Source organism: Carcharhinus amblyrhynchos, chromosome 11 (assembly GCF_965287045.1).
Source record: "Carcharhinus amblyrhynchos chromosome 11, sCarAmb.v2.hapA, whole genome shotgun sequence".
Taxonomy (NCBI): Eukaryota; Metazoa; Chordata; class Chondrichthyes; order Carcharhiniformes; family Carcharhinidae; genus Carcharhinus; species Carcharhinus amblyrhynchos.
In genome coordinates, this window is record NC_137334.1 from 38760373 (window position 1) to 38781090 (window position 20718).

Genomic DNA, 20718 nt, shown 5'->3' on the forward strand with positions numbered 1-20718 from the left:
GGTCCAAAATATCCTTGCGTAAGTATGGCGACCAAAACTGCACACAGTACTCCAGCTGCGGCCTCACCAATGCCCTATACAGCCGCAGGAAGACCTCCCTACTTTTATATTCAATCCCCCTCGCTATGAAGGCCAGCATCCCATTAGCCTTCCTGATCACCTGCTGCACCTGCAGGCTGGGTTTTTGCGACTCATGCACAAGGACCCCGAGGTCCCACTGCACCATTGCCTGCTGCAGTTTTTCGCCACGTAAGTAATAGTCCTTCCTACCATTATTCCTACCAAAGTGGACCACCTCGCACTTGCCAACATTAAATTCCATTTGCCAGTTCCTGGCCCATTCGCCCAGCCTATCTAGATCCTTCTGCAGACTCTCCACACCCTCCGCGCAATTTGCCGTTCCACCAATCTTGGTGTCATCAGCAAATTTTGACACCACACACTCGGTTCCCTCCTCCAGATCATCTATATAAATGGTAAATAGCTGAGGCCCCAGCACCGACCCCTGGGGCACTCCACTAGTCACCAACCGCCAATCCGAATAGCACCCATTAACCCCCACTCTCTGCCTCCTATTTGACAACCAATCCTCTATCCACGCTAACACCCTACCCCCAACTCCATGCCCCCTTACCTTCTGCAATAACCTCTTGTGAGGTACCTTGTCAAACGCCTTCTGAAAATCAAGAAAGACCACATCCACCGGCTCTCCTCTATCCACCGCCCTGGACACATCCTCATAGAACTCCAATAAGTTTGTCAGACACGACAATTCTTTAAATTCTGTAACACCTCATAGATTGTCTATTATTTGACACATCTTTTGACACTACGCTGTGTATCTTGACTTTGCTCTAGATTGTAATTTAGATAACAAGATAAATTTTGTTTTGACAGGCTTATTTATCACCCAAATATTCTATACCCTATAATTCTATGATTCTATTCAAAGACACCTGATTGAAGCAGGAACAAGGAAATAAATGGAATGTATCACCTTTCTTTGACAATTCAGTTTACCGTCTTTAGTCACATTTTGCAATACCAGTAAAATAACACTGCTATTGTTTGACATATCATGTGGTTATGTATCAATGATTATCTGTGACAACTTTGCAAGAGAAACTAGTTATATTTAGGTATATAAGAATAGAACACTGGGAAATACATTTTAAGACACTAACAGAACCTTGGGTTACAATCCTATTAATAAGTTGCTCAAGTTTTGCTTATGGTGTTGCCAGAGCCCCTTCAAATTTGTAGCAAATAGATTGAAAGCAGTCCAACACTGCACTTGTATTCCAAAGTACAATAAATCACATAGACATAACCCCATGTTTCAGTCATTAGTCACAAACACATTTGAGAATTCTCTGTATAATAACATAGTCAACAGCATTCAACATGGAGACAATAGGAGGGACCTTCCCTGACCAAGCTTCTTGACTTTGAGGAAGTGATATCAGAAGTGGTCTGTTGTAAGTCCTACCATCCTCCTGCTATCAGTATATTTAAGGGAGAAAGAACTTTGTCAGGGAACTGTGGACCAGTTAACTTAACATTGGTGGTAGGGAAATAATATCCTGTTAAAATAGGGTACACAATAACATATAGGAATCAAAAATATAATCGTCAGTCAGGGTTTCAAAGGGAAAGTCTTGCTTGACCAATCTTTAGAACAGAGTAGACGCTGGTGATGTAGCAGACGTAATTTATCTAGATTTCAAAAATACCTTTGATAAGATACTACATAATATACTAATATATAAAGTGAGGGGATGCAATGTCAGGGGACAAGTAGCAGAAGAGAAAATTAATTGACTTTGAGACAGAAAGCAGAGAGTGGAAGTAAAGGGTATTTACAAAGAATGGCACAGCAGAAGGTGCAAAAGATATTTATAAGGATGATATCAGAAATACATAGTGTTACCTATCGGGAGAGAATAAACAGCATGGAAGGAATTGTGAGGTCTTGAAATTATGAAATGTTTTGACAGATAAGGCAATGATATAATGTTTTCACTTATGAGGAAGAGCAAAACTGTAGAGATTAACAATTTAAATAAACACCAAAATACCAAACAGGGAATTTAGGAGCATCTTTTTTACCCAAAGAGTGGTAAGAATGTGAAAGAAAGAAATAATTGTATTTCTAGCACTTTGCATTACCAATGAACATCTCAAAGTCACTTAATGAAATACTTTTTGAAATGTCAGGTGGGATTTTCCAGCCCATCCCCCACCAGTGGGATCTTCCAGTCCTATCAAAAGCTACCCTTCACAGCTGGGTGGATGAGACATACAAAACAGTGTAAACTTCAGCAGGATTGGAAGATCCATTGATGGTTAATGGCATGCTGGAAAACATGCTGCAGGGGCAGGCGACATAAAATTCCAGCCTTTGTCGTTGTTTCAGAAAATGCGTCAGCTAACCTGTTCTTAGTAAACTCCTACAAGCAATAACATGATCACGGCAAATTTTATAATCTCCATTGAAAAAGATAACTTTTAAAAGGACATCTGAATTTCCACTGACTGACTGAGGGGGTGGTGGGATCGGTGGTGGTTGGGGAGGTTGCACAACAAGATTTGAAGATTTTAATTGTAATAGCCATAGTAAAAACTATATTGTTTCAGCACTATTCAGTATACAATTTATACTCAAAACTACAGCAAAGATCCCCATTTAATTTTGTAGAATGACTGAAAATCCCACCTCAATTATACTGTCCCTTCAATTCAATAACTAGTCCAAAGTTATTTTTCGCTGCTGGTGGCTTGCTTCCTTTTCCCTTTTCCAGAGAGATACCTTCTAATCCCAATCTGACTTTCCTGGTGAGGATTACCCTAGAGACTCCTCTCTCTATCCAAAGCCAGTTGAATCTTCCAGCCTCAATTAAATCCTCAAGAGCTTTGCCACTTGAGTACATATTTGAACAATGTAAACTGGAACTGGAGGATACAAATCAGGTGAAATCTAAATCAAGCCATCCATCGTTCTGCACATATTTCACCATGAGCATTTAGACCAGTCTGGTTAGCAACAGAAAGCTCACGCTCTCGAATGTCAAAGACGATCCAGACAAGAGTCAGGGGACCACTTCTTAGTATGTTAGGGCAACTGCAAAAAGTAAAATACTGAGGATGCTGAGAACCTGAAATAAAAACAGAAATTCCTGGAATTATTCAGGTTTAGCAGCCTACATGGAGAGAGAAACCAAGTGAATGGACTGAAATTTCCCAGTCTGACCCAGAAGGAAAAAACAGTTCAAAATCCAGGTGAAAATCTATAATACCAGCATCAGTAATACTAGAGTTCCATTTTAAGGTATAGAAGACCAGTTCAAACACGTTTTACTGGCATCTTAATTTCCAAGATATCCAACAACTATGGGTATCTAATTAAAATATTTTGTAGGCAATCAGTCCCTATTCTGGTAAAAGATTGGAATGTTTCCAATATTGTGTCCGGAGATAGGCAACACAAAGGAGACAGGCCTAACACTGTGAAACTAAGGTGCAAAACATTTGAGGCTTTCTATTAATTTTCTAATATATCTGCTCAGGTTTCCCCATGTGGAAGTCATGCTATTGCAATTCTTTTGTGGAGATTGGTGCCTCTATTAATGTTGTACCTGTTGTAATGGCAGTCGCTCTCTCTGAAGGCACTTTCATGTCAGCCCTGCTGCTGACCCCTCAGTAGCGAGCACATTGCGAAGGTGGCCAGTGACCTTATCCACGGGACGCAGACCTCCTGAAGCAGGGACCTGGCTGCCCTCACAAAGTGGACGGGACACCTGGAGGTGGCTTCTTAACTGGGAAGATTGAATCCGACATCCCACAATATCAACATCTCTGTTCCTGACCTGGATTTGAGGTCAGGCTCATGGCATCCTCTTATTTAATGTGCTTTGTTTATGGTTTATTTAGTACCTGAGATCTATTTAATCTTTTTTCACATTTATAATTTGCTTTTTGTAAATTCCCAAAGAAGAGATTTAAAATGATAAGGAGCCATTTTTATTTTCTTTCTACATTGTGATATATTTATGTTGTGGGTGTTGTATACTGGATGGACATATGTACATCCGGATGATGTGGACACATCACGTGACGTGTCAGTAGCGTGGGTGTTCTCCTCCAGCACCAGCAAACCCACACTCTGCAGCTTCAGGCCTCAGAGATGCTTGAATATGAAAACATATTTAATTGCGACATCACTAGAAAAATACCCATCATCTACTATATGAGGTTGGATGACTCTGTAACACCCGCTGGCTGTGCTCCAAGAAAGGTGCCCCATGCAGTGAAGCAGAAAGTAGTTGGCAAACTGGATCAGAGAACAAAACTGGATGCATTTCTCCCCGTAGATGAGGCCACAGGTTGGGTTTTAGCAATGATAGTTGTGACAGAGAAAGATTGCATGGTCACGATCTGCATGGACCCAGTTTCACCTCAATCAATGCTGAGGCCTTGAATATGTTTAGCCGATGTGCCTAATGCTAACATTTTCAGTTTCTTGGATGCAAGGTGTGGGTTTGGGCAAATCCCACTGGATGAAGAATCCATGAAACTCATTACATCCATACCTCCGGTAAAGCGATACAGTCATCAGCAAACTGAGGGGACACTTTGTCACTCATGGCATTCTGCAAGGAGTAATGATAGACAACACTCAGCAGTTTGTTTCCACGGAGTTCTAGGGCTTTGGGTAAACACAAGACTTTAAGCACATCACAAATAGTCCGCTCCGCCCCCAGTTGAGCAGTCTGGCAGAATGGACAGCACACTCAGCATCTCCAACAGAAATATGCTCGAGAGAGCACAAACTTTTATGTTGCACTACTCAATCTGTGAAAGGTGCTGAGATGGAGCCCTGGTCAACACAGGGAATGTTCTCCAAGCCATGTACTAAAACCATGATTCTCGTTGCCAAGTCCCTTCTGCAACCAAAGGTGGAGAAAATTGTGGGTGCCACCCTCATGAAGTGGTGACAAAGCCAGAAAAGATACTATAACTGCAATGCCCACAGACTCTGCACACTAGGACCAGGATCCAAACCACACACAGCCATGTCAAACTGGCAGTGGTACCCAGCCATGACCCACAACCAAGCAGCCATGTGGTTGCCAAAGGATATTCCCTATGTCAGGAATTAGCGTCACTTGTGGGCCTGAACCACCACAGAGCCAACTCACCGAGTCTGCAATCTGCGCCCTCTGTACTGGTGGAAATGGAGGCCCTTCCCAAGGCCAATGCAACAAGCCCTTCAGGCCCCTGGGCATAACACAAGGTCGCCTGATTCACCCTGGGAATAACAACCTGAGGGCATCCGAAGCCCAGCCAAATGGCACAATCATGCACTCAGGGCACCTGAACGGGTTAAGTTCAAAGCCCAAGGACTTTGTGCTGACCTAGTCTACACAAGGACTATGTTTTTTAAAAAAGAGGGTGGGGGAAAGAGGCATGATGGGCTATGTATCAGGTGTAGCAGCCCAAGCCAGTGCTGTGCACATTGTAAATAATTTATGCCCAAGTTTGTGCTGTGTATATTGTGTGTAAATAGTTTATAAGCTGTCATTTGCTGCCTTACATTGTCAAATATCTGTAGCACTGGTTGTAAACCAGGTGGTCACATGTACATTGGGATGACATGGACACAGAAAGCAACATGTCTGTGGTGTGGGAGTTCTACCCTGTGTCTGTGGGCAGTACGCAGCATGTAAAGAGCTGCTAAGATTGTTGAGTAAACCCTTCTGCTTGTTGGTCCCATGTTATTGGTCCATGTAACCCAGCAACTTCTACAATTGTGTGCATGCACTTATGCATACATCTGTGTTTTGGGACTGTGTGTGCACTTCTAAGACTTGTTTGCTGGAAAACTACTTCATATCCCGATTTTAAAAACATTGAAGTAATTATTAACACAGCACCACCTACTGGCAATGGTCAAAATAGCTCTGTGCTTTCCACACTGCAGTGCACTTTGCAATCCCTTTTAATCTGCATATGTCAACAAGAGTTCTAACTGACTGATTTCCGTTTCATTCTGGTATCAACCGCTTCGCTTATGGATGAGATAAAATCTAATGACGGCAGGTTGTTTGTCACTTCGAAATCTAGGCAAATTAATAAATTGGGAAGTGTTCCAAGCATTTGGAAAGCATACAGCTGGGATAGCATCAATAATTTGAAATCACAGGGTCTCATTAGACTTGTGGTGATAACTTAAAGAATTATTGCATTGTCATTAGACCCTGGTCCAGTGTCCAGCTATAGCTTCCAGCTTCAAAAGTGATTGAATATTTAATCACCTAAACCTCTTGTTTTGTTGCATTTACCATAGGGAAGTGTTCTTTTGTTCGATCTTAGAAAACGCCTTTCGCCACAAAAATAAATTCCTCGGGACATTGTCCAGTATTTCTCCATCAAATAATTACTTGTGAACTGCAGTCACTAATATCATGTAGACAATTTGAACACTAAAATGTCCCACAAACAGCAAGTGAGATCAATGACCAGTGTTTCTTTATTTGATTGGAGGAAGGATGCTAATCAGGGGAACCTCTGCTTCAGATAATGCCATGGGATATTTTCCGCTCTTCTGAAACTTCATTTTAGCATCTAATTTCAGCACTCGGAAGGAAGATTAACTGTCACAAAGGCAGTACAGACTGAGCATAGGAAATTAAACACAATGGTTATTCATGGAGAAAGTAATGCCTCTTGGAAAATATAAGTGAAGCTATTCAAATGCCAGACAAAAAAAGTGAAAGCATAGTGAAGTTAAAGCCCATAAAATTGGACAAAGACGCACCAATCACCATCTTGAGATGGGCTTGGTGGGGCAGGAAAACCCAACGTAAGCAGGAGAATTGCCCAGCAGAGGAAGCTGAGTGCCACAACTGTGGGAAGTTAAGGCATTTTAAAATTGTCTGCAGATCCAAAGAACCTATAGCTCAGAGGAAGAATGAGAAATCAACAAAACCAAGTAAAGTCAAAGGAATGGAAAAGCTACAGGATAAAATAGATACTGGCATAGGTGTTTCAGTCTTACCTGATGAAGTTAAATGGTTTTAAAATATCCCAGGTGCAAGGACCAAGAGGAATTACAGTAAAAGCAATAGGCCAATGCTTGGCAAAATTAAGATACAAGGATAAATAAATTGTTGAACTCCTATATCTGATAAAGAACCAGGAGTCATCATTTCTGAGCAAAAGGAAATATGTTTTCAGCTGAAGCTTATTGATGAAATCACTGATGAACAATCTGGTGAGGTTGTCAGAACTGAATTCAAGCTAAAACACAATACTACATTAGCCTAAAGGCAGTGTTATACCTATATGCCTCTTTACAGCAAGGAAGGTCCCTCATCTACTCTTGGACAAAGTCAAGCCTGAGGTTGTCTAAATATTCCAACAAGAGGTCATCTCTCCTGCAACCAGACCAATGAAGTGGTGATTTGGAATGTTTCAATTAGAATCTGTGTTGCCTTGACTTAATTAAACAAGTCAGTAGAGCATGAGATCCACCCAATGACATCTGTGGGTGAAAATCTAACCAAATTAGCAAAAGCACCCTCTTCAGACAATTGGATACTAACAGTAGCTTTTTGCAGTTGTCCCTCAGCAAAGAATCCATTGTGTTTGCAACTTTTAGCAACCCATTTGTTCATAATTGCCTATTATGAGCAATTTGTTCATAATTGCTCATTTAGAATGGCTTCTGCACTCAAGACATCCCAAAGACTGACATCTCAGATCCTGGAGGACATGGAAGAGTAATATGCCACGTGAAGGACATTGTCATACATGGTTCATTGAGGGAAGAACATGATCATTGAGTGAAAGCAGTCCTCAAAGTCCTACAAGTTTGACATAAAATGGCAGGTGCGCATTTGCAAAACCTATGATAAAATTCATAAGCCACAGTGTGCAAGCTTTGGCAATTACGGCTGACCCATAGAAAACCAAGGTCATTAGAGATTTTCCACAGCCTAAAAACATCACAGAATTACAAAGATTGCTTGAGATGGTCAAGCAAGCATGCAAGTTCCTACCAAATGTGGTGGAAATTGTCACCACAACCTAGCATTACCTCAGATGGTCATGAGAAAATTAGGAAGTTTGAGAGGCAATCAAGCTTCTAATTCCAAGTCCTGACACAGCATGAGACTGTGCTGCAGCCTGGGGAGGGTGTGTGGATATGAGATCAACAGAAAGAAAGAACTGTGATAGGAAGAGCTCCACAGCTGAGACCTTATAAGAATGAGACAGACCAGGGAAATATCAGAAGGAACCAGAAAGCCTTAATATCACTGGGAGGAAAACCAATGGAACCTTGGGCATACTATTTAGATCCAGACAGAGATAAGGAGCCAAAAAGAGGTAGAAACGCTGCTACCACCCAGGTGGAAGACCCTCCTATTGAAGGGCAAGAGAATATAATCGATCCTCAACCTTGAAATGAAATCAGGACCAGATCGGGGAGATTGGTCAAGGTGCAACAGGGGCTAACCCTAAGAAGTCTGACACTTTGGAGGAGATGCAGGAGGATGTATGTAGTTGGGATAGAGACTCGGGGGAGATATTGAGTAAAGGATTAAGATCGGAGCACCTGGTAATGATGTAACTATGATGCAATGTCACACGACCAAGACACTGAGATCTGGTGGTAAACAGAAGTGTAAGCCTGTGGACAGTACAAAGAGCAAAGAGAAAAGAAAATTACAGCACAGGAACAGGACCTTCAGCCTCCAAGGTTGCACCAACCATGCTGCCCAAATGAACTAAAACCCCCTACCCTTCCGGGGACCATATCCCTCTATTCCCATCCTATTCATGTACATGTCAAGACGTCCCTTAAAAGTCACTACCGTATCCGCTTCCACTACCTCCCCGGCAATGAGTTCAGGATTCCACTACTCTCTGTGTAAAAAATCTGCCTCGTACATCTCCTTTAAACCTTGCTCCTCGCACCTTAAACATGTGCCCCCTAACAATTGAATCTTCCACTCTGGGAAAAAGCTTCGGACTATCCACCCTGTCCATGCCCCTCATAATCTTGTAGACTTCTATCAGGTTGCCCCTTGACCTCTGTTGTTCCAGTGAGAACAAACCAAGTTTCTCCAACCTCTCCTCATAGCTAATACCCTCCATACCAGGCAACATCCTGGTAAATCTTTTCTGTACCCTCTCCAAAACCTCCACACCCTTCTGGTAGTGTGGAGACCAGAATTGAACACTATATTCCAAGTGTGGCCTAACTAAGGTTCTATAAAGCTGCAACATGACTTGCCAATTTTTAAACTCAATGCCTTGGCTGATGAAGGCAAGCATGCCGTACGCCTTCTTGATTACTTTCTCCACCTGCATTGTCACTTTCAGTAGCCTGTGTACCTGTACACCCAGATCACTTTGCCTGTCAATACTCTTAAGGGTTCTGCCATTTACTGTATATTCCTTATCTGTATTGGACCTTCCAAAATGCATTACCTCACATTTGTCCAGATTATACTCCATCTTCCATCTCCCCGCCTAAGTCTCCAACCGATCCAAATCCTACTGTATCTTCTGATGATCCTCATCGCTATCCACAAATCCACCAACCTTTGTGTCATCCACAAACTTACTAATCAAACCAGTTACATTTTCCTCCAAATCATTTATATATATTACAAACAGTAATATATGAAGGCATGCTTGCCTTCATCAGCTGGGGCATTAAGTTTAAAATTTGGCAAGTCATGTTGAAGCTTTATAGAAGCACTGATCTCTGAGGAATGCCACTTGTCATAGCCCTCCATTCAGAAAAGCACCCCTCCACTGCTACTCTCTGTCCTCTATGACTAATGATGTGGCAGACTTTTTACTGTCTCTATGACTAAGCCAGTTTTGTTTCTACCTTGCCAGCTCACCTCTGATCCCATGCGACTTCACCTTCTGCACCAGTCTGCCATGAGGGACCTAGTCAAAGGCCTTACTGAAGTCCATGTAGACAACATCCACTGCCCTACCCTCATCAATCATCTTTGTCACTTCCTCTAAAAACTCGATCAAATTCGTGAGACACGACCTCCCCTTCACAAAACCATGTTGCCTCTCACTAAAAAGTCCACTTATTTCCAAGTGGGACTAAATCCTGTCTCAAAGAATCCTCTCCAATAATTTCCCTACCACTGATGTGAGGCTCATCAGCCTGTAATTACCTGGATTATTCTTGCTACCCTTCTTAAACAAAGGAACAACATTGGCTATTCTCCAATCATCTGGGACCGCCCCTGTAGCCAGTAAGGATACAAAGATTTCTCTCAAGGCCCCAGCAATTTCCTCTCTTGCCTCGCTCAGTATTCTGGGGTATATCCAATCAGGCCCTGGGGACTTGTCTACCTTAATGTTTCTCAAGAACTCCAATACCTCCTCCTTTTTGATCTCAACATGGCTCAAAGTATCTACACATCCTTTCCCAGACTCATCATCCACCAAGTCCTTCTCTTTGGTGAATACTGACACGAAGTATTCATTTACTATCTCGCCCATTTCCTCTGGCTCCACGTATAGATTCCTTCTCTTGTCCTTGAGTGGGCCAACTGTCTCCCTGGTTACCCTCTTGCTCTTTACATTTGTATAAAAAGCCTTGGGATTTTGCTTAATCCTGTTGGCCAATGCTTTTTTGTGACCGCTTTTAGCCCTCCTTACTCCTTGCTTAAGTTTCTTTCTACTTTCCTTGTATTCTATACTTGCTTTGTGTGTTCCCAGCCTCCTAGCTTTCACAAATGCTTTCCTTTTTTTCTTTGACTAGACTCACAATATCTCGCGTTATCCAAGATTCCCAAAACTTGCTATACTTATCCTTCATTCTTACAGGAATGTACCAGTCCTGAATCCCTATCAACTTACATTTGAAAGCCTCCCGCATGCCAGATGTTGATTTGCCCTCAAACATCTGCCCCCAATCTACATTCTTTAGCACTGAGATGTGCATGCATGTAAATAAACAAGAATAATTTTATGAATAACAGTCTATGGAAGAATTCTTAGAATTACAGGCAAACTCTAATGAAACCCTATCCAGACCCCAAACCCAAGACAAGATGGTGTTGATTGAGAGAGGAATGTTAGTTAGGACTACAGCAAAATGTTTCTCTCTTTAATCAAGAAAATAGACAAGATCACGAATTAACATCTCATGCAAAATGCAGCGTCACAACAATGCAGCACTCCCTGCTACAAAGCAATAGAATCCTACAGTGCAGAAGGAGGCCATTCGGCCCATCAAGTCTGCACTGACTGCAATCCCACCCAGGCCTTACTCCTGTAACCATACATATTTACCATGCTAATCCCCCGACACTAGCGTCAATTTAACATGACCACTCAACCTAACCCGCACATCTTTAGACTGTGGGAGGAAACCTGAGCAGCTGGAGGAAATCCATGCAGACATAGAGAGAATGTACAAACTCCACACAGATAGTGACCTGAGGCCGCTATGGAACCTAAGTTCCTGGCACTGTGAGACAGCAGTGCTAACCACTGTGCCACCATGCCACCTCATTAATAAGCACTGTTTTCTTTTAAACTATTATCAATTCTTTGCATTCGTTTGGATAAACATACAATGAAGAATAAAGTGTGGAACACATGTATTTCGTACTAATAGATCTTATCTTCACTGTCTTGTCTTTAATATTGTATAATAAAAACATCTAATTTCCACATACGGGGTAAGACTGTCGGCAGGGGATAGCATGTTATTTGCGAGCAGCAGGATTCTCAGGTCCCGCCACTATCGATGGGAATTGACATTCATGCTGGCTGGAAATGGGAATCCCACCGATGTAAATGACCAGAGAAATCCGGCTATGATTCTTCTGTACACAACTTACTTCTTGTACTCACATTTATTCACAGTTTTGTGCTAAAAATAATTTTAAATATCTCCATTAGCCTACCCTTACCTTTCTCTGTTGCAAAGGCAACAATCCGCATTTATCCATTATCCCCATGTCATGGACATCCCTGATACCCGGTACTATTCTAGTAAACTTCCTCCCTCCAAGGCCTTGGTAGTCTTCCTAAACTGTGTTGCCCAATTTTGGGCACAGTTTGAGGCCTAACCACTACTTTGCTTTTGTACACTACACCTCTGCGGCTTATTTATAAAGCCAAGGATCAAGTCTGCTTTTTTTAAACAAATTTTTCCACTTCATCTGACACCTCCAAAAATTTCTGTCTGGAGGCCCTCTGGGCTCTCCATTCTGACCGATCAAACAATACAGATAGTGTTCTGGGGGACTACATTGGCTGATTCTCCAAATATAAATGAGAAAGAGCTGGTGCAGATGGAAAGGACAGCCCAAGAAAACAACAATGGAGGGCAACTCACTTGCTAGCTCTCCTGAAGACAACAAAGATGGAGATGTAGGGGCGGCACAGTGGTACGGTGGTTAAATCTGCTGCCTCACAGAGCCAGGGACCCGGGATCAATTCCCCGCTTAGGTTACTGTCTGTGCAGAATTTGTACATTCTCCCCAAGTCTGCATGGGTTTCCTCTGGTTGGTTTGGTTTACTCCCACAGTCTGAAAGAGATGCTGGCTTGATGCATTGATCGTGCTAAATTCTCCCTCAGTGCACCTGAACAGGTGCTTGAGTGTGGCAACTAAGGGATTTTCATAGTACATTGCAGTGTTAATGCAAGCCTACTTGTGACACTAATAAATACACTTCAAAATGTTTTCCAAAATGTTATACACATTACAGGTGCTGAGGAGGCTGTTAAGTTTTATTGGAAGTAGCTGCCTATTGACTTGGATTGTCCATGGCCCTTGTGGGTAGTTTGACAAACTTATGATAGCCACATGCAAGTGGGAGGTGATGGCATTATAGGTAGACTATTAATCCAGAAACTCAGATAATGTTCTGGGGACCCAGGTTCGAATCCTGCCACAGCAGATGGTGGAATTTGAATTTTTTTAAAAACCTGGAATTCAGAACCTACTGATGACCATGGAAACGTCATCACAAAAACCCAATTGGTTCACTAATGTCCTTTAGGGGAGGAAATTTGCTGTTCTTACCTGGTCTGGCTACATGTGCCAAGCAAAGTGGTTGATTCTCAACTGTTCTCTGAAATGACTGAGCAAGTCCCTCAGTTCAAGGGCAACTAGGGAAGGGCGATAAATGTTGGTCAGCCAGCAATGCCCACGGCCCACAAATAAATGAAAAGAAATGCACCAAGAATAAAGACTTACCTGGTGACATGATTCTTTTACTAATGAATCTCTACTTCCGAGCATCAACCACCAAGCAGCTGGTTGATTCTTCAATAATAAGTTATTTTGGTCCTGCTACCACCTTATTTTGAAACTCAAACAATGCAGTTGGGACACAGAGGTTGCATAGTGTCTCACTGTACCCTGATCCTGCTCTTGTTCTTTTTGACCTCACTCTTGCCTAAATTTTGGTCCAATGATTTGGCGCGTGACCTGGATGGGAGCACGTAGGTAAATCAAAAGCAAAATACTGCGGATGTTGGAAATCTGAAGTAAAAGCTGGAAATACTCAGCAAGTCAGGACTGTTCCAATGAAAAGTCATCGACCTGAAACGTTTACTCTCCCACTCCACAGATGCTGCAACCTGTAGATGATAGTTGTCCCTTGATGTTGCTGCTCTTGTCCTCCCTTAGTGGCAGAGCTTGCACAGCAGGGAATTGCTGTAGCTCACAACCTCTCCCAAGAGTAAATCAACAATTTGAGCCACATCACTGATTTCAATGAATTGAGCTTGTATTTAGAAAACACAGGGAGAACATTAAGTAAACAACAAATTACATCATTGGGCTGATTTATTACTAACAATATTTTCCTCCTAAAAAAAGTGCCAACAGCTTTAAAACATGCCAAAAGATGCGTAGGGTAAAAATATTAACAGGGCCTTATCTCAGAGAGCAGCATCCCTTTAAAATTAAGGCACCTTCTCTTAGAGGGGTTGCATCCATTAAAGCCAACGCAGGTCAGTGAGCATAGGGGTGAACATTGTTAATACAAACCAAGACGCAGAGATTTTCTTTACTAAGTGTTTATTGACTTTGGTCAGTCTCATAGCTCTCCTCCAACCTCCTGTGTCCCAAGTGTCCTCTATTTATTTGTGATCAAATTATTTATTTAAACAATGTCCTGCATCTGTGTATCGTAATAATATCAACAACAGATTTAATATACCATGGACAACAGGACTTGGTGAGCAATAAGTCATTGGCAAAATAGCTTTGGAGGTTTATGCATGGCGGGAGGCCAACTGTGCTCATATCCCTAGTCAAATCTATTGGTAATATTGGCATGGATCAGAATCAGATGAGTTAAGACAAGAACAGGGGCAGATGATAATAAGGAGGTGAAGATACATGGCTTGGGTGAGTGAATGAATACCAAGTCAGAAGCTCATCTCGGAATCAAAGAGGTTTCTAAGGAAGGATGAGTTGGATGTCACATGATCTTGCTTCCCTGTGCTTATCTTTATGATCTTTAAAGTGGTTTAAAATTACGTTTATAGGTCAATTTCTATTATTACATTTTCTAATCAAGATAAAATTCTTTACATCAAAACTAAAATTAATTTCTAAAAAATCGTAACTTGTTAGAAGCGTCGCCATACAAAGTCGGGGATTTAGATATGATTTAGCATTACTGACTATCAGTCCTCATTCAACCAATATCACCAACAAACAGATTAACTGCTTAGCCATTTCAGTGCTGTTTATGCATGTGTTTGATACTGAATAGCTGCATAAAGTCATCACTGCAGTCTTACAGTAATTCATTCTTTATATTAAGTAATTGATTCATTTCATTGTGGTGAAGTCCTATATGCAGATACATATGTGTGTGTGTGTGTGTGTGCGTGTGTGTGCGTAAGGATTTTTTATTTGTAATGAAATAGATCGGAAAAAACACAAATGCTCTCTTAAAGGGCAACACTGCCGCAAACAAATTAAATTGTAATGAGTTAGACAGATTAGGGTTTGACGTGAAGTATAAGAAATAAAAGTGGAATTTCTCATAATCTCTGACTGAAGTATACAGTTTGGAGTTTGAATTGTATTATACGGATCAGGATTTAAAGAGATTTTATGATTATTTTATAATTTGCACAGTAAATCATATAGTTTCATCTTTACACACCGGACAAGCATTTTCCTAATACATTTTAGACCATCCTTCTGTAATGTTTATTCTTATCTTCTGTATTTCAATATTTTCCATTGTCTTACTTATGGAATGAAGAAGCAATATTCTATTTCCCAATTGATTCCAGATCCTGCTGATATTAATTCTAACTACCTGCATATATTTGATTCACAAGTCAAGCTTTTAAAATGATCTTGTTCAAGTATCTCCAATTCTAACCTTATCTTTATGTCGCTGATCATTTTACCCAGAGAAGTTTGCTTCCATTCTCCCTGCCATCCTTCTCCATGCATTCAAGCTCTCCATGCTGTCAAACTGCTTGTCTGGCAATCAGCCTTGGATGAATCCAAGTTCCTAAAGTTAAACATTGGAAAGATTGATGTCATTGAGCGGAATTCTCCAGCCCACAGGTCTAAAAGCTGGAAATTCCTGCCCGACTGTCAATGGGATTTCACTTTGTTTGCAACCCAGTGGCGGGTGGGATGGGAGAATTCCAGTCATTGTCTTTGATCTTCACACAAACTTTATATCCCCGTCATAGATCCTTCCTGGTACTGTCTCGGGTTGAGCAGACTGCTTGTAACATGGAATTCCTTTTCGAATTTTAATAACACATTTTGTCTGTTACTGATTAATAGAATCATAGAATCCTTACAGTACAAAAGAGACCATTCAGTCCATCAAGTCTGCACTGACTCTCTTACCCAAGCACTCTCCCCCACCCTATCCCTGTAACCCCACACATTTACCACAGCTAACCTATACATCTTGGGACAATTTAGCATGGCCAATCCACCTAACCTGCACATCATTGGACTGTGGGAGGAAACCAGAGCACCCAGAAGAAACAGTCATCCAAGGCCGGGATTGAACCAGAGTTGCTGGAGCTGTGAGGCAGCAGTGCTAACCACTATGCCACCGTGCCGCTTTCATCTCAGTAATGTCGCCTTTCAACACCCTGACCTGCACCAAATCCTACTTACTCTTCACTCCTGTCTTGCTGACCTCTTGATGTCCCAAGGCCTGCAATTTAATATTATTAGCCTCATGTTTAAGCCCCCTGTGTTTCTGTACCATAATACACAGCCTTATGGCCTTATTGCTCACTCTGGCATTGTCAGCAAGCTGGGGTCAGCCCTGATTCGTAAAGGTATCAAAAAAATGAGAAATTGGAATATTTTTCTTTTGGTGTTACCACTGAGATATTTCTTATATACTGGAAAACAGGCTGGCGGGGCATCGTAAATATGGTAATGGAGTAAGAGTCAGAGCGACTGCAAGGGTCTAAACCAACAGTAAGAAGTGGTTTTGATGCGTTAATGAACCAAGAGTAACTTCAGTAATAATTTACATAAGGCAACAACAGAAGTAGTTTTGAAGTGGGTTGGTTTATTTCAAAGGGAGATTCACCATGTTATAAAAGATGTTAGTAAGGTAAAGATAGGATATGTTTACTTTTGAAAACATGAACTAAAGCAAAGAAAGGAAGTTAATCAATTCTAGGAAGCGAGCACTTCAGACGAGTCTGGGTGAAACAATAGAGCGATCAAAGGAAAGGAACACATTGAAGAAAACACCAAAAGCTGCGTGAGGAGGCGGCTGCTCAGATCTCCCAGAAGACAGCAGGGTAGCTGGCCAGAACTTCCAGAGTACAGTGTGTACAAGGACAGACCTGGGCGACCAGTTGTTGTCAGCTTCAAAGAACACCCCAAGCGAAAGAGGGCACTGTGTGATAAAAATTGCTGGAATTCTATAGAATTAAGATCTATAACGGTTGTTGCTAAACAGAAAAAGGGTAACTGTGAGGGAGTTTAAGTTAAGATCTTCTGGAGCTGTTTTAAAATACTTCACTTTGTGTGGCCATCCTTTAGTTTAAGTTTCATTTTCTTTATTTTTAATAAACATTTCTTGCAGTATAAAATCATCACAATTATTCGGATACATCATTTTCTGATTTCAGGACCTCTCATCATAATGTACAAATTGCAAAAACTGTTTTGGCAGCTGTTTAAAGTTCCCCTTTGGGATTTGGGCACCCTGCTATTTACCATCTTAACATGAGGATTGTCAAAGAACAGCACCAAGTTTACCTAAAATGATATGCAACCTGATGAAACTCTAACATGCTGAAGAGCGAAAGCAACATCCCAGATCCAGGGCTAAGAAATCCCACAGCCAATTAATCAAATCAAAGCTCTGTTGTAATTATGAATGATAATGGGAAATTAAGCAACTAACGGGGGAGGATCCCTCAGGAGGCAAGGACTGCAAATGCACAGGAACCTCACCACTAACAAATTCCCCTCAGAATTAGACAACAACCTAACTTGGAAATACATTGCATTCTCTAATTGCTACTTGTCTTGTGGTGAAGGTCGTTGGTACAATGGTAACAAACCTACCTCTGGTCTAGGAACCCTGGATTCAAGTCTTATGTCTGGTTGGCCATGGAAGCGACTTTTTTTTCAAACTGGAGGCCTGTGACCAGCAGTGTGCCTCAGGGATCACTGCGGGGCCCACTGTTATTTGACATTTATATTAATGATTTGGATGAGAATAGAGGAGGCATGGTTAGTAAGTTTGCAGATGACACTAAGATTGGTGGCATAGTGGACAGCGAAGAAAGTTATCTCCGATTGCAGTGGGATCTTGATCAATTGTGCCAGTGGGTTGATGAATGGCAGATGGAGTTTAATTTAGACAAATATGAGGTGATGCATTTTGGAAGATTGAACCAGAGCAGGACTTACTCAGTTAATGGTAGGGTGTTGGGAAGAGTTACAGAACAAAGAGATCTAGGGGTACATGTTTATATCTCCTTGAAAGTGGAGTCACAGGTGGACGGAGTGGTGAAGAAGGCATTCGGCTTTCTTGGTTTCATCAGTCAGAACATTGAATACTGGAGTTGGGACGTCTTGTTGAAGTTGTACAAGACATTGGTAAGGCCACACTTGGAATACCATGTGCAGATCTGGTCACCCTATTATAGAAAGGATATTATTCAACTAGAAAGAATGCAGAAAAGATTTACTAGGATGCTACTGGGACTTGATGGATTGAGTTATAAGGAGAGGCTGGATAAACTGGGACTCTTTTCCTCTGGAGCGGAGGAGGCTGAGAGGTGACATTACAGAGGTCTATAAAATAATAAGGAGCACAGATCAGCTAGATAGTCAATATCTTTTCCAAAGCTACAGGAGTCTAAAACTAGACGGCATAAGTTTAAGGTGAGAGGGGAGAGATACAGAAGTGTCCAGAGGGACAATTTTTTCACACAGAGGGTGATGAGTGTCTGGAACAAGCTGCCAGAGATAGTAGTAGAGGCGAGTACAATTTTATCTTTTAAAAAGCATTTAGATAGTTACATGAGTAGATGGGTATAGAGGGATATGGGGCAAATGCAAGCAATTGGGATTACCTTAGGGGTTTTAAAAAAAAGGCAGCATAGACAAATTGGGCCAAAGGACCTATTTCCATGCTGGAAATCTCTATGATTCTATGACTCCTTGTGAGCTATGCCCAGTGTACCCTCTAATTCTGTACTTTACTCTCATTCTATGCTTCTACAGCTCTCTTTCTCAACACCCTAGCTATTACTGTAACACTACATGCTGCACCCTCTCATTTTCTTCTCTATGAACGGTATGCTTTGTCCATGTAGTGTGCAAGAAACAATTCATTTCACTGTATACTAATAAATGTGACAATCAATCAAATCAAAATCATGCTTTGGTTCAATGGGCTGATAATCAGCTTGGGGATAGAAATCAACTTCAACTCCTCCTATTTAATATAATCTACATGATTGAGGGTGAGGAGCATTAGGATCTGTAAGCAAAGTTTTATTAACCAAACAGCACCAAAGGAGATTCCAATGACCTAACTCATCTATCACAAAGTATAGACCCAGCTGTACTTCCTGTGCTTGGTGTCAGAGGGTTGCATCACATAAGTATGTTTAATGCCAAATAATGCCTTTTAACCCACCATCTGGAAATTTGAACTGAACTCTGCAAAGAGAGTCTTTTTAAAACACAGACTAAGAGTGTGACTTGAGGTTGCAACCTAAATGGTTACCTAATTTACATTACTGTGCTCTCTACATTGCAACCTGCTGTGATGGAAAGGGTCTGCAAAGAGGTTATTACAGAAGGTCAGGGGGCATGGAGTTGGGAGTAGGGTATTAGCGTGGATAGAGGACTGGTTGTCAAATAGGAGGCAGAGAGTGGGGGTCAATGGGTGCTATTCGGATTGGCAGATGGTGACTAGTGGAGTGCCCCAGGGGTCGATGCTGGGGCCTCAGCTATTTACCATTTATATAGATGATCTGGAGGAGGGAACCGAGTGTAGGGTGTCGAAATTTGCTGATGACACCAAAATTGGTGGAAAGGCAAATTGTGCGGAGGGTGTGGAGAGTCTGCAGAAGGATCTAGATCGGCTGGGCGAATGGGCCAGGAAATGGCAAATGGAATTTAATGTTGGCAAGTGCGAGGTGGTCCACTTTGGTAGGAATAATGGTAGGAAGGATTATTACTTACGTGGAGAAAAACTGCAGCAGGCGACGGTGCAGAGGGACCTCGGGGTCCTTGTGCATGAGTCGCAAAAACCCAGCTTGCAGGTGCAGCAAGTGGTCAGGAAGGCAAATGGGATGCTGGCCTTCATAGCGAGGGGGATTGAATATAAAAGTAGGGAGGTCTTGCTGCGGCTGTATAGGGCATTGGTGAGGCCGCAGTTGGAGTACTGTGTGCAGTTTTGGGCACCGTTCTTATGCAAGGATATTTTAGCTTTGGAGGGAGTGCAGAGGAGGTTTACTAGGCTGATACCGGAGTTGAGGGGGTTGAGCTATGAGGAGAGGCTGAATAAACTAGGCTTGTACTCGTTAGAGTTTAGAAGAATGAGGGGAGATCTCATTGAGATGTATAAGATGATGAATGGGATGGATAGGACAGAGGTGGAGAGACTCTTCCCGCTCAGAAAGGATAGTAGGACTAGGGGGCATAGCCTCAAGATAAAGGGGGGGGCGGTTTAGAACAGAGTTGAGGAGGAACTTCTTCACTCAAAGGGTGGTGAATCTCTGGAATTCTCTGCCCGTTGAAGTGGTGGAGGCTGCCTCGCTAAATATTTTTAAGACGCGGGTTGATGGGTTTTTGATGAGAGAGGGGATTAAGGGTTATGGGGAGAGGGCGGGAATGTGGAGCTGAGCCACGACAGATCAGCCATGATCTTATTGAATGGCGGGGCAGGCTCGAAGGGCTAGTTGGCCTACTCCTGCTCCTATTTCTTATTATGTTCTTATCTTATTATGACCCATCGAGCACAATGGCCAGGAAAATATGAATGAGCCACATATCCTGAATCCATCAGCAAGACATCAGGGCAATCATCTGGGATATTCAACAGAGGATTCCCAGACACAAACTGATCAAGTTACAGTGGGAATGCATTGAACCCAGTCACTTGAACATTGGGACACTGGCAGAGAACAGGAGGACTCCCAGATATGAACCAATTAAGTTACTAGGGGAAATA